Here is a 12,926-nt window from a genome sequence, read left to right as displayed (position 1 = left end):
GATGATATAAACATTTCAATACGCTCTAATAACATCAAACTAGCCTCAGAAATTATCCAAAAAACTCTCAATTGTATCGAAAAATGGGCTGAATCAAATGGACTAACATTTTCTGAATCTAAAACTCACTGTATACTATTTATACTAAGAGAAATAAAACTTACCCAAAACCTATCCTTGAATTCAAAGGACATCCTTTAGTTTTTAAACCAACTACCAAATTCCTCGGACTTACTTTTGATAAAAAAAAAACTTACTTGGACTCCTCATTTTCTCAACATAATGCTCAACTTAACAAACGTCTAAATTTACTAAAAATTGTTAAAAATCCTAAGTATAACCCATCACGCCAACTATTACTCCACTTGTACATATATAGTTCTGATACGTAGTAAAATTGAATATGGAAGTCCATGCTTTACAAACCTCTCAAACAAAACTATACTAACATTCTCAAAACTGTTCAAAATTCCTCCTTGTGCATCTGCATTGGTACTCTCTATTCATCTCCAATTAATAGCATTCATTGTGAAGCTGCAGAGCTTCCTCCTGATTTTAGGAAAATTCTCATAACAAACAAATTCTCAACAACTGTTGCAAATAATCCATCTCACCCTCTTCAAAAATCACTCAATGTGTACAGTTCTCAGCATTTCCTCCATACTTCAGGTCCAATCCCAGAATATGAACAACCTACAAATTGACCCAGAAAACCTAATTCATAAACCAATATCTTATCCCCTTTGGTCTCTCAAACCTATACAGATGGAATTCTACTTAAGAAACTACCCAAAACATGATCACTCCCCATTTTTAATCAAGACTCATTACTTAGAACTGTTATCAAACTATACAGAATATAACTTATGCTTCACAGATGGTTCAAAAATTTCTGACATTTATACTGGTTATGCTTACTCAATTAATGGCAAAGTTCTCAGTTTCAAAATTCACAACTGTGCCTCAATTTTTACTGCTGAACTCACTGCCATAAAACATTGCCCAATAGATATAATTTCCATTCAATCAGAAAATAAAAAATTCTTAATCCAAAGCGACTCACTAAGTTCACTGCTATCCATTCAAAACATTTTTTCTGACCATCCCGTAGTCCAAGACATACGTAAGTCCCTTTTTAACCTCCAAAATTATGATTACTCAATTAACTTCATGTATGTTCCCAGCCACATAGGTATCACCGGAAACTAAACTGTTGATAGATTAGCAAAAACAGCCGCTGCCCCCTCCCCTCTTACCTCTCTCACTCCTGATGATATTAAATCTCTAATCACTTACAACACATTTACCAACTGGCAGAACTTTTGGTCACAACAAACTTCAAACAAACTCTTCCAACATAAAAAAACAATCCTCCCCTGGAAAAATCTTGGCCACCTGAACAGAAAAGAAGAAATCCTTATTACTAGACTAAGAATAGGCCACACAAAAATTACTCACCACCTTTTATACCAAAAAGAACCAAAACCCGCATGCCAATTTTGCAGAAACGAACCCACATCCATTCAACACATACTTTTCAACTGTCCCCAACTAAAACAAAACAGACTTACACTACAGATAAAAGAAAACCCACCTATCATTCCTGACGAACCCCCTGAAATACAAAAATTCATCTCCCTAATAAAAAATATCAACCTCACAAACCAAATCTAACCCCCCCCCCCCCCCCCTCCTTTACGGGTGTAATAATCTTGTAATAAAATTAAAAACATCCCCGAAATATTTGAATTTTTAGAAAAATTGTAACTCATTTTGAAAAATCCCACAGTCACTTTTAAAAATCAAACATTTCTGCCAAATCCGAAAAATCGGCTATATTTTGAGCCCAACATTCTTCCAAAATGCTTGGAAAACATTTTCCTGGAAATATTTGGAATTTCTGTATAAATTTTGACCTATTTTTTAAGAAGTCGTGCGACATCTTCGACCTTTCCCATATGATAACTGATAAGTCATATGATGCTTTTTCAAGAATCCCAAAAATCATGACACAATTTCGGGTGCTAAATTCTTTAAAATGCTCGAAAAAACATTTTTCCAAAATATTTGAATTTTTTGAATAATTTCATAGTCACCTTCTGAATGATGAAACCTACAACCAAACTTGGAAAATTGAGTCACTTTGGGCCCATACATTCTTCGAAAATGCTTAGAAAACTTTCTTCTGGAAATATTTGGTATCTCTGCACAAATTTTGACCTATTTTTGAGAAGTCGCACGACACTTCTGATCTTTCTCAAAATTAAAACTCAATTTTGAATTCAAATTTCTACAAAAATATTCAAAAAATTATTTTCGTTTAAATATTTGAGTTAACCGCAGAACTTTGACTCATTTTGATAAATCATACGATGCTTTTTCAAAAATTCCAAAAATTATGGCGCAATTTTGAGCTTGAAATTCTTCAAAAATGCTCAAAAAAAAACCGTTTTCATCAAAATATTCGAATTCCTCGCAAAATTTGAACTCATGGGGGGGGGGAGGAGAGGTAAAAATCTCGAAATTTTGCAAAACTACAGTATTGTTTGCTTCATTTGAATCGAAGCCCAGAATATATTTGCCAGGAAATAAGCCTATAATACACTCAGATTCAAACAGTACTCTAGGAAGTGTTTAAATTTTTCGCATTTGAAAGATCAGGTCAGGTGGTACTATCGTTTTGTCCATTGAATCACTCCCCTGGTGCACCCTCCTCTGGGTCGGGAAGAAAACCAGTGAGCTTCGGTATTTCAAAAACGATGCGTACGCAATCCAATAAACATTTATCGAACACTCCGTACATTTGGAATCCAGCTTGTGCATCCTTCACATCCAGTCCTTTGACTGAAAAATCGGGGATTTTCCCGCAGCTTACAGTGTAAACCGTATCAATAAATCGGCTTAATGTGAAAGCCGAAACCTTCCAGGTGCGCAATAACTTTCTGAGCTTTTTGGCAAAGTTTGTTTCGGCATATGTCATATAATACAACCATCTCATCCTGCGCTTAGTTTCGTAGTCTCCCAAGTTCTTTGCTTCTGACACTGCGGTTTCATCCAACTGACCTTTTTCCTTCTGCAGTTTTTTTTTCATGTCGGCGATCGTGGGAAACGCGAAGCCGCCGTAAGTCAGAGTCAAGTCACCATCATCAATGATTTTGCGGGTAAATTCTACGGATACAACCTTCAAGTATTCGTCTTTCCATTTGCCACATTCACTGCTCGGGTTGTTTTTCATCATGGTGTACTCAGTAGTCAGGTTGTTTTTCATCATGGTGTACTCAGAAGTCAGCTTGTTTTTCATCATGGTGTACTCAGCAGTCAGGTTCTTTTTCATCGTAATGTACTCACTAGATAAGAGAATGAATGCTTTTTCCCATTCTGCGGCATTGTTTGGGAGAGGGTAAAACTCTATAAGGTTTAGGGCATACTGTACGAGCTTTCCAGAAGAACAGGTCTGAAATCGGAAAAACATTTTCTAGGAAATTCCATTTTGTGGCCAATGGTTATAACGATTTAGAAATGATCCAAAATAGCGAAATACTTACAAAAGCGCCAACTTTTCTGCCCCTTAATGTCAAACAAAATATGAAAAACGAATACAGGCAAATTAGCTTGAGCTTCATTGTACTATATATATTATTAAAATGTTTCAAACCGGCAAATCTTGGTAGGTATTACTTGTACCTGCGATGATCATACACCGCAACTGAATCTTATTAAAAACGTTTTATCTCGTTCTCGATATTTCATTATCAAATATTTCACTATCTGTGCTGGTGATGCTACATTTATACATCATATTAGATACACTCAAGATCGAGTAATTCGACCCTAAATATACCTATTAAGAAATCAAGGTAGGTATACACGATCTTAGATCAAATCTTAGTAATTAAACCATTCTTCCGTGTATCTAATGATGGGTCATATCCAGCACTTGAAATAATGACCAAAATTTCGATGAAAATATTTTTGAGCATTTTAAAACAATGCTAGGCCCAAAAGAGGGTCATGATTTTTCAAATTATTTATAAAGGTGTACCAATAAACGGGGCTAACAATCGATAGGAAAATCGTTGTTTTTTCATGTTTTTGTACGTTTCAACCACTGAAATTCGAATTTGATTTTTAAATAGGTATTTTTTTTTCTGAAATCCCCATATTTGCTCTACATTTTGACGACAGAACGAAATAAAAAAGGTCACAAGTGACTTAGGTACGTAACTTTTCTCAAAAGGATTATAAAATTACTTACTCATTCTCATACGCGAGTTCATATTATTCTATAATTTTTCGAAGGAAATTTGTACTCACCTGAAACAAAGAAAAATTAAGGTGGTTTAGTAAGTTATAAAATTATTGGTCAATCAACAGATACAGATATAAAATATTAATGGTCGAAGGCCACAGTAAAAATTCTGACGATCTTTATGCTTAATAAAGATCCAGAAATAAATATTCACAAATAAAGTATCATGAAAATTGTAAAACTGATTGAGAAAATCTCTCAAAAATATCAAAAATTGATGGACCATCTGAAAACGGCCAAAATTTGAGAAAATGTCTTATTTGGATAAAATTTGCACGGACTGTTTAGATTATTGAATAATATGTACCAAGAATTAATCGGAAATTTTCAAAATTGAATTATGATTTGTCAAAACTGCAGAAAGTGTCATAGTTGGGGAGCCCACTTAAAAGTCTATTGCACCCTCTCCCCCGGCGATCCTCCAGGACAACTTTTTTCTTTAAGGGAGAGTCCTAAGGAACATTTCTAGCTCTTGTATTCAAAAAAAAGTGGCCCTACTTACAAAATAGCGGCCATTTTGATTGACAGGTGAGCCGAAATCGCAGATTTTGCGTTCCAACATATAGGATTTGCACAACATTTTTCAAACTGTACAAAGGTTGATCGAAAGATCAAGCAACAATTTATCACCTGTCAAAATTCGATTTTTGGAGAATTTTTGAAAATCAAATTTAGGCCAAAAATGAGGGGAAAAATCAAAATTTTACCAAATTGACCAAGAAAGCTGAAATTTGGGATACACCCTATTTTCGACATGCCAAATCGATTGGAAATTGTTTCAAACCGTTTTGAGCAGTTCTGGAGCCTCCAGCAGATTTTTGAAATTCGAAATTCCCACAAAATTTCATCAAAATGAAGTTGGAAAGCTGAAATTTATTCTGCAAACTAATTTCAATGCGCTACAAAGTACTGCAGGTGAATTTCAAATCATTTTGGAGCCTCCGGTGACTTTTTGAAAAATCGTGGAGCCTCCATCAGATTTTTGAAACTTGAAATTTTCACAAAATTTCATCAAATGGAGATGGAGAGCTTTAATTTACTCTACATTCCAATTTTATCACCCTCTGAAGACGACTTCAGATGGGTTCAAGTCGTTTTAGAGCCTCCAGCAACTTTTTTGAAAATTACTGGAGCCTCCAGTAGATTTTTGAAACTTTAAAATTCCCGCAACATTTTACCAAATGGAATTATCAAGCTGAAATTTACTTCGAAAACTAATTTCAATACGATATGAAGTCGACTACATGGTGGTTTCAAATGTTTTCAAATGATTTTGAAGCTTTCAGCTACCAAAAAAACACCATACGACCTCTCAAAAAGTCGCTGGAGGCTCCAAACCGACTTGAAATCCACCAGCAGACAACTTCGTAGCGTATTGAAATTAGTTTGCAGAACGAATTTTGACTTTCCATCTCCGTTTGATGAAATTTTCAGGAAAAGTCGTCTTCAAAGGGTGTTAGAATTGGAGTGTAGAGTAAATTTCAGCTTTCCATCTCCATTTGATGAGATTTTGTGAAAATTTAAAGTTTCAAAAATCTGCTGGAGGCTCCAGGAATATTGAAAAAGTTGCTGGAGGCTCCAAAACAACTTGAAATCCACCTGCAGTCGACTTCATCACATATTGAAATTAGTTTGCAGAATAAATTTCGGCTTTCCAACTCCATTTGATGAAATTTTGTGAGAATTTCGAGTTTCAAAAATCTGCTGGAGGCTCCAGAACTGCTCAAAACGGTTTGAAACAGTTTCCAGTCGATTTGGCATGTCGAAAATAGGGTGTATCCCAAATTTCAGCTTTCTTGGTCAATTTGGTAAAATTTTGATTTTTTCCCTCATTTTTTGCCTAAAATTTGATTTTCAAAAATTAGGGGGGAAGAATCAAAATTTTACTAAATTGACCTAGAATGCTGGAAGTTGGGACCTACCCTATTTTTGACCTGCCAAATCGATTGGAAACGATTTCAAACCGTTTCGAGAAGCTCTGGAGCATCCAGCAGATTTTTGAAACTGAAATTCCCACAAAGTTTCAACAGATGGAGTTCGATAGCCAAAATTCATTCTGTATAAACTAATTTGAATACGCTACCAAGTCGACTGCGGGTGAATTTCAACTCATTTTGGAGCTTCCAGCGACATTTTGAAAATTACTGGAGCCTCCAGTAGATTTCTGAAACTTCAAATGGAGATGGAAAGCCGAAATTTACTCTGCTTAACACTTTCTGAAGACAATTTCAGATGGGTTCAAGTCATTTTGGAGCCTCCAGCGACTTTGTGGAAATTACTGGAGTTTCCAGCAGATTTTTGAAATTTGAAATTTCCACAAAATTTCAACAAATGCAGTTGAAAAGCGAAAATTTGATATGAGGAAATATGCCTTCATCACGTAAGGGATGATTAATAGAAGCATCGTCATAGTGATGAGTATAAGAAGCATCGCCGTAGCGATGATTAAAATAACAACTCCCAAAGACTGCGCAAGTCTGGTAATGTGAGAACTTCTTCTAATACGTTTTGATGACAATTCAATGTCATCAATAGCCGCGCATCGAACGATGCGCCTACGACTATAAATAGAGCAACACAGCCACGAGCCAAACTAGTTGTAGTTGTGTTTTAAATAAGTTGCATTTTAATCCAGTTGTATTTTCGGATAAAGCTGCACCTACGAGGTAGTCGCAAGACTACCGAGTAGTTGCACTTAAAATGATCTGAATTTATAATCAAGTTGTACCAATTAAATGGTATGCTCGTGTATCTCGAATCCGACCGTCGCGAAGGCAGGTTCTTGGTCACAAAGTGTATTTATGTATGTTAGAAGCGGATGAGTTCCCTCTACGGGGACACTCATCCCCTATTTATTCCGTTCTCGCCCACTTCTATAGTGGTTAATATTATTTTGCTTCGTGATTAAAATTATCGATCGTAATTCTTCACGTTCTCTATTGGGTATGTCTCCGATCCTGCTAGCCATCGGAACATACTTCTCGTCTGGAAAAGCACCCTCAGTAAAAATAACCAAGACCTATCGACTGTGTCTAGTATTAGGGACACCCTGAAGAGACAGGAAAAGCGGACAGTTTGTGAACCTGATGAGTAAGTCATCAACATTAATAGCACATTTTCTAGGAAATGTGTACAGTTTCAATGGGTAAGAAATTACCAACCTCATTATCTATTAACGAATATTAATTATTACTTAATTTACTAACTCGAGTCTAAGGTAGTAAAATCATTTTATGCTCGTTTAACTTTTATAATATGTATTTTTATGTTATTTCCGAGCAACAATAAATCATATTATCTTGTATGTATGCATTTGATTGGTGATTGGGAATTATTTCTGTGAAAAGTGAGTAGTATGACTGAGACCTCTCCAATATATTGAGCTAACCAGGCGAGGCAAATATTCACTACCTTAGGGAATATTTCTTGTTTTAACTAAGTAGGTAGTAATTCTGATAAAAACCATCTATCTCAGTCGTGATTAATCTCACTATATCATATTGGCGCCTAACTTCCGCGTAATTCTCATGAAAATTGCAAAATTTTCAGTCCGACTTACTAAAAAACCCACCCTTAATAAATTCAAATTTTTCAAAATCTTTAAACTTTTCGATTTTTTCAAGTTTTGTCAAACTCGAATTCCAAATGGTTCTCGTAAAGAACACAATTCGAGTGAAAAAATATGATTTTCCAAGATATGTTGCATGTCAAAATTGACTAATCACTTAGTCTGGCGCCTGACGTGGATGAACCTCTCTAGAAAAAATCATACATGCCACAGATCTTCGAAAACTCATAACCTAAAAAATTTAAATTTACCAAAAAATTAATTTTTGAACTTTCTTGAATCCAAAAGCTCGAAAAAACGAGCATAATTCAAGCTAAAAATTACGTTTCAAACCAATCTAAATTATAACCTTCCAAAATTTTTGATTTTTTTTTGATTTTTTTTTCATTTTGATTTTTTTTTAAATTCCTATACCCCACTAAAATTACGTTTTTTACCTCGAAGTCTCGTAGGTAGATATGCAGGCAAAATTATAGCTCAAATTCTAGTGAGGAGAAGTTTCAATAAATATTGCTTACTAACACTATGCTAAAATAATGCAGTATATTTTTTTTTTAATGTACATAAAATGAATTTTTTTCAAACACTCTTTCGTGCATAAATTGCGAATAGGGGCAGGAAAAAATTCTGAAAAACTATTTGATTCATAATTATTAGAAATACAAGTCCGAGTCAAAATAATTTAATTCTGTTAAAATAAATACCTAAATTAAACTTACGTAAAATTTTGGCTTTGTAAAAAATTAATCCCTGACTTACATGGTGGGTAGGGGATCGCAGCTATATTGTGCTAATTGAGAAAAAACTCCTCATGAGCAAGGTGTAAAACCTGACTAGCCTCAAGGGAGATAATTATCTCGAGAATCACGGTAGAATTGTGGTACCCTGGTTACTGTGTATTTTCAGAGAATTTTAATCTCAAAATAATTACCAAAATTTCATCTAAATAAAACCTTGATTTCATAAGAATTGCTAGTCTCTCACTTACGTGGTGAGTAGGGGATCGCAGCTATACTGTGCCAATTGAGAAAAAAACTCCTTAATGAGCAAGGCAAAAGCCTGACTAGCCTCAAAAGGAGATAATTATCTCAAGAATCACAGTAGAATTGCGCTACCTTATTAATCATGTATTTTTGGAAAATTCTAAATTATAAAATTCTGAAATATTTGACTCATGATCTGTACTCTCATGACCTTTCGTGAAAATCATTTTACTCACAGAGAATCATGGGACTCCCCGTGAGCGATTGGTAAGCTTGTCTCCTAAAGTGAGTAATTTATCATCATGAAAGTCCATGCTTAATACAGATCAGAGTTGGATAATTTAATCAATTTTCTTGTGGTATAGTTTGCAATAATATTGACTCTCATGAAAATCATTTAACTCACAGAGAATCATGGGACTCCCTGTGAGCGATTGGTAAGCTTGTCTCCTAAAGTGAGTTCTTTATCATCATGAGAGTCTTTCGTTTTTCCTTCACTGGAAAAACTAGAAAATTGCCCACAAATACCGAATACATGAAATTCTTAAATTTTCATTAAATAATGTAAAAATTTGAAAAACGTCTATAAATTAGAACAAAAATAGAACGAATTTTTTCAGACACTCTCTTGAGCTAAAATAAATAGGGACATGTAAAAATTCAAATAGGGACCATTTTGACTCGCAAATTGTAACAACACAGGTCCGAATCAAAATAGTTTAAATACTTTTAAAATCAGTTCAATTGCTTCTTAACCTAACTAACCTCTTTGTGGTGTATTTTCGGACATTTCTGTGAAAATTACGAAGATGAAAATCTGAAAATACAACACAAACAAGGCAGAAATTCTTCCGAGGTTGATTTTGTTCCAAATGGAACAGATTAGCCATCTGATAAATTCGGACCTAAAATTAGGGTGAAATTACTGTTTTCTGCCAAGTCAGAAGATGAAAATCTGACAACTTGATAGAAAAATGCAAAACTACCCTTAAAAAGCAAAGCATAAAATTTTGATCTTTTTATGCTCATAGCCAAAGTGTTCAAAATTCCGAAAACGAGTGTAGTTAGGTTGAGAAAAAATTCACTCAAACTCATTCCTCCCCTATGGAGTACAATGACAACTTGAGTGAGGCCACCCAGTTTTAAAATCATTAAAATGTCTCATTTCGATGAACATTTTTTGGCCACTTTAATCTAGTTATTTTCTATGTACCTAGTAATATTTTAACAATTTGGTGTATGGGTAAAATAAGCAGTCAAGCTCATTTTATTCAAGTAGGTACCTAGGAACGAATTTGTTTCTTGCTTTTTACAGACGAAAATCTGTAGAATAATAGGACAAGTTCAGCTTGTAAATAGTTCGTTGAATTTTCTCTCTGTAAAAATTTTTCTCAAGTTACCAGTGAGAAAATGGTCAAATGACCTGAATAATTTAGGCCATTTGATCGAATTCCACACTGGTTACATTTCTCTATAAAAATGTACTTATCTAACCACCCTATTTTGCATCTGTATAAGTTCAAAATCTCGAAAATCTAGTCCAAAAGATCGTTGAAAAGACTTGAAATCTCCGATGAAATGTTTTTAAAATTACGAAACGAAAAATATCTAAGTTCTCATTTAGAAAAGAGCGCGATCTTTTTACGTATAGAAATCACCCCTATGAAGAATCTTCTTTGTATCCAGCTCATATAGCTGCACACACGTGCCATAATCAAACAGGATGCCTATAAAAATATCCGAGCCGAAAGATTCCTACAAAATCATAGCGGCAGTAGATAGCTAATTAGTATACAAATGACTCCAGTATTTTGGTTAAACGCATTGACATTTATTGCTTAGCAATAAAAACGCCACTTTCTGGTTACTTTATTACACCTATCTGCCGCATGTACAAAATCGTCTCGGATACCTGAGAACACCTAATTAGCAAAACTGTCTTCATTTTGATCATTATTACACCTATTTGCTGCAGTATAATAAAAATGTCACCATTTAATTTGTACTCGTGACAAAGTAATTGGGTACAAGGCACATAGATACTCAGCAACAAATACGTAAAAGACTACTGTATTAAGCATAGATACATACGGGCTTAGACTTTAATTTCATCAAATGTAAAAACTAACAATAATAATAGCTACTAATTGATTGATGTAATGTGGTAATGTTTTCTGCTCTTCTATGCTATATGGGAAACTGGAGGATACTAACACAGAACATTTCAATACTTTGCTTGACATTTTGACAGTTTTTTGACAATTTATTACCCCTCAATAGTTTTTTTTGACATCTTTATTGCTTGATTTTCTTATACTTTCGAGTATGGGAGAATGAAAACGTAAATATTCACAGCAGCTAAATGCTCCGATTAATTCTCTACAATTTAATTCAAATCATTAATCTGTCAACTTTTATTGTTCTATGTTTACTTAAAAATTAATAGATATGCACCTCTTAAATGTTGCATATTAATGTTTTCTGTTTTTCTATACTGATCACATAGGAAATTAGGGAACATTAATACCAATTATTCAACCATTTTACTTGACATTTTGACAGTTTTTCACAATTTATTACCATTCAATAGTTTTCTGACATTTTTACTGTTTGATTTTCTTGTACTTTCGAGTATGAGAAAACAAAAACGTAAATATTCTCAGCAAATAAATAGTCCGATTCACTTTCTAAAATCTATTAATTCAGGCTATTAATCCGTCAGCTTGATTGTTCTATGCTTATGCACATGCTAACAACCCTTAAAATAATCCAATTAATTTTATAAATTCAGTAATTCTATCGATAAAAACAAATAGAAATGCATATACTAATAATAGCTAAATGCTAAATAGTTCGATTCATTTTTGTGCATTTAATTGACATTTTTCCCATACCTGTTGACAGATTTATCTATCCTGCAGTAAAGCAAACTCACATATTCACAATAGTTTTACACCAATAAATTGCACATGCCAGACACTAATTATGGCAATTTCCGGCGAAAATGTCACATTTTGGCAGTTTTATTGATTGAAAATAGAAAGGACCCAATGTAAAACAATGAGCCATATGAGCAAAAGCTATAAATTTGAACTTAGACTTTTATAACCCAAAGCCGAGAAATCTAGCGTGAGAAAGCACTTAGAGCTCAATTCTCATCAAATTTCATGGGAAAATTACTACAATGGAGTTCCCACCAAACCTCTATAGTTCCACTTCAGGAGCACAGGACGGACCCCCTATTACGATAAAAAGAACGAGAGGCCGTCCACGTAAGAATAGGGCAACTGAATTTTTGTCACAAGAAACTATTTCAACCTTCGACGATAGCCAAGATAGTCAAGATAGCCAAGATTATGACGATGAAATATTTTCGGATGCTCCCATAGCACTCCAAAATTCACCCAATAATGACCTTCCCAATGTTCAAAACCCATTGGATACCCCACCTGACTCTGCAATTCCAGAATCGCAACCTAGCGAAACTTTAAACGCCCCTAGGGCAGGGGCAAGTGCTCAAAGGCCTACCTCATTACCCACTAGAACGCGATCAGAACGAGTTCTCGCTAGATTACGAGCTAAACCCGCTACTCACTGGAAAAAACAGCTCGAGACAAAATTCCTAAATTACGTATCTGACAGCGATCAAGAGCCTATCGCTCGTTTTTTCGAAATGGTTCCTGATGAAAAATCAGATGATGAAGGAAACCCATCATGGAAAACTTAATGCTTTGCAAAAAATTCACTACTCTATTGTTGCGAATTGGAAAATGTGCGAAAAATACCCTATCATATGTCCTGACACATTTCCTGAGTGCAACAATAACCACATATTACTTCTATCACAACCGACATGCGACAAGTAAAGCATTAAGAATCAGAAAGTGTAAATATTTTTCAAACCCCATAACCCCCTTCTATCACTCTACAGTGGTATGTATACTCGTATAGCTACAAAACTACGATCTAAATCGCTTGGAAATACACTGAAAACACCTCATCATATGTCCTGGTGTATTTCCAGGCAATAATGCTCCGAGTAGTATAAATTCAAAAATACACACCC

At 34.6% G+C, this 12,926-nt stretch overlaps 1 protein-coding gene across 1 annotated transcript in view; it reads left to right on the top strand.

The window, feature by feature from the left end:
- Positions 1-12,926, top strand: part of LOC135837357 (uncharacterized) — a 288,834-nt gene that overhangs the window by 167,272 nt on the left and 108,636 nt on the right. The window lies entirely within an intron of this gene.

The sequence above is a fragment of the Planococcus citri genome, chromosome 1, assembly GCF_950023065.1.
Source record: "Planococcus citri chromosome 1, ihPlaCitr1.1, whole genome shotgun sequence".
NCBI classification, from domain to species: Eukaryota; Metazoa; Arthropoda; class Insecta; order Hemiptera; family Pseudococcidae; genus Planococcus; species Planococcus citri.
Note: the sequence above shows the minus strand (reverse complement) of the source record. Positions and strands in the feature narration are given on the sequence as shown.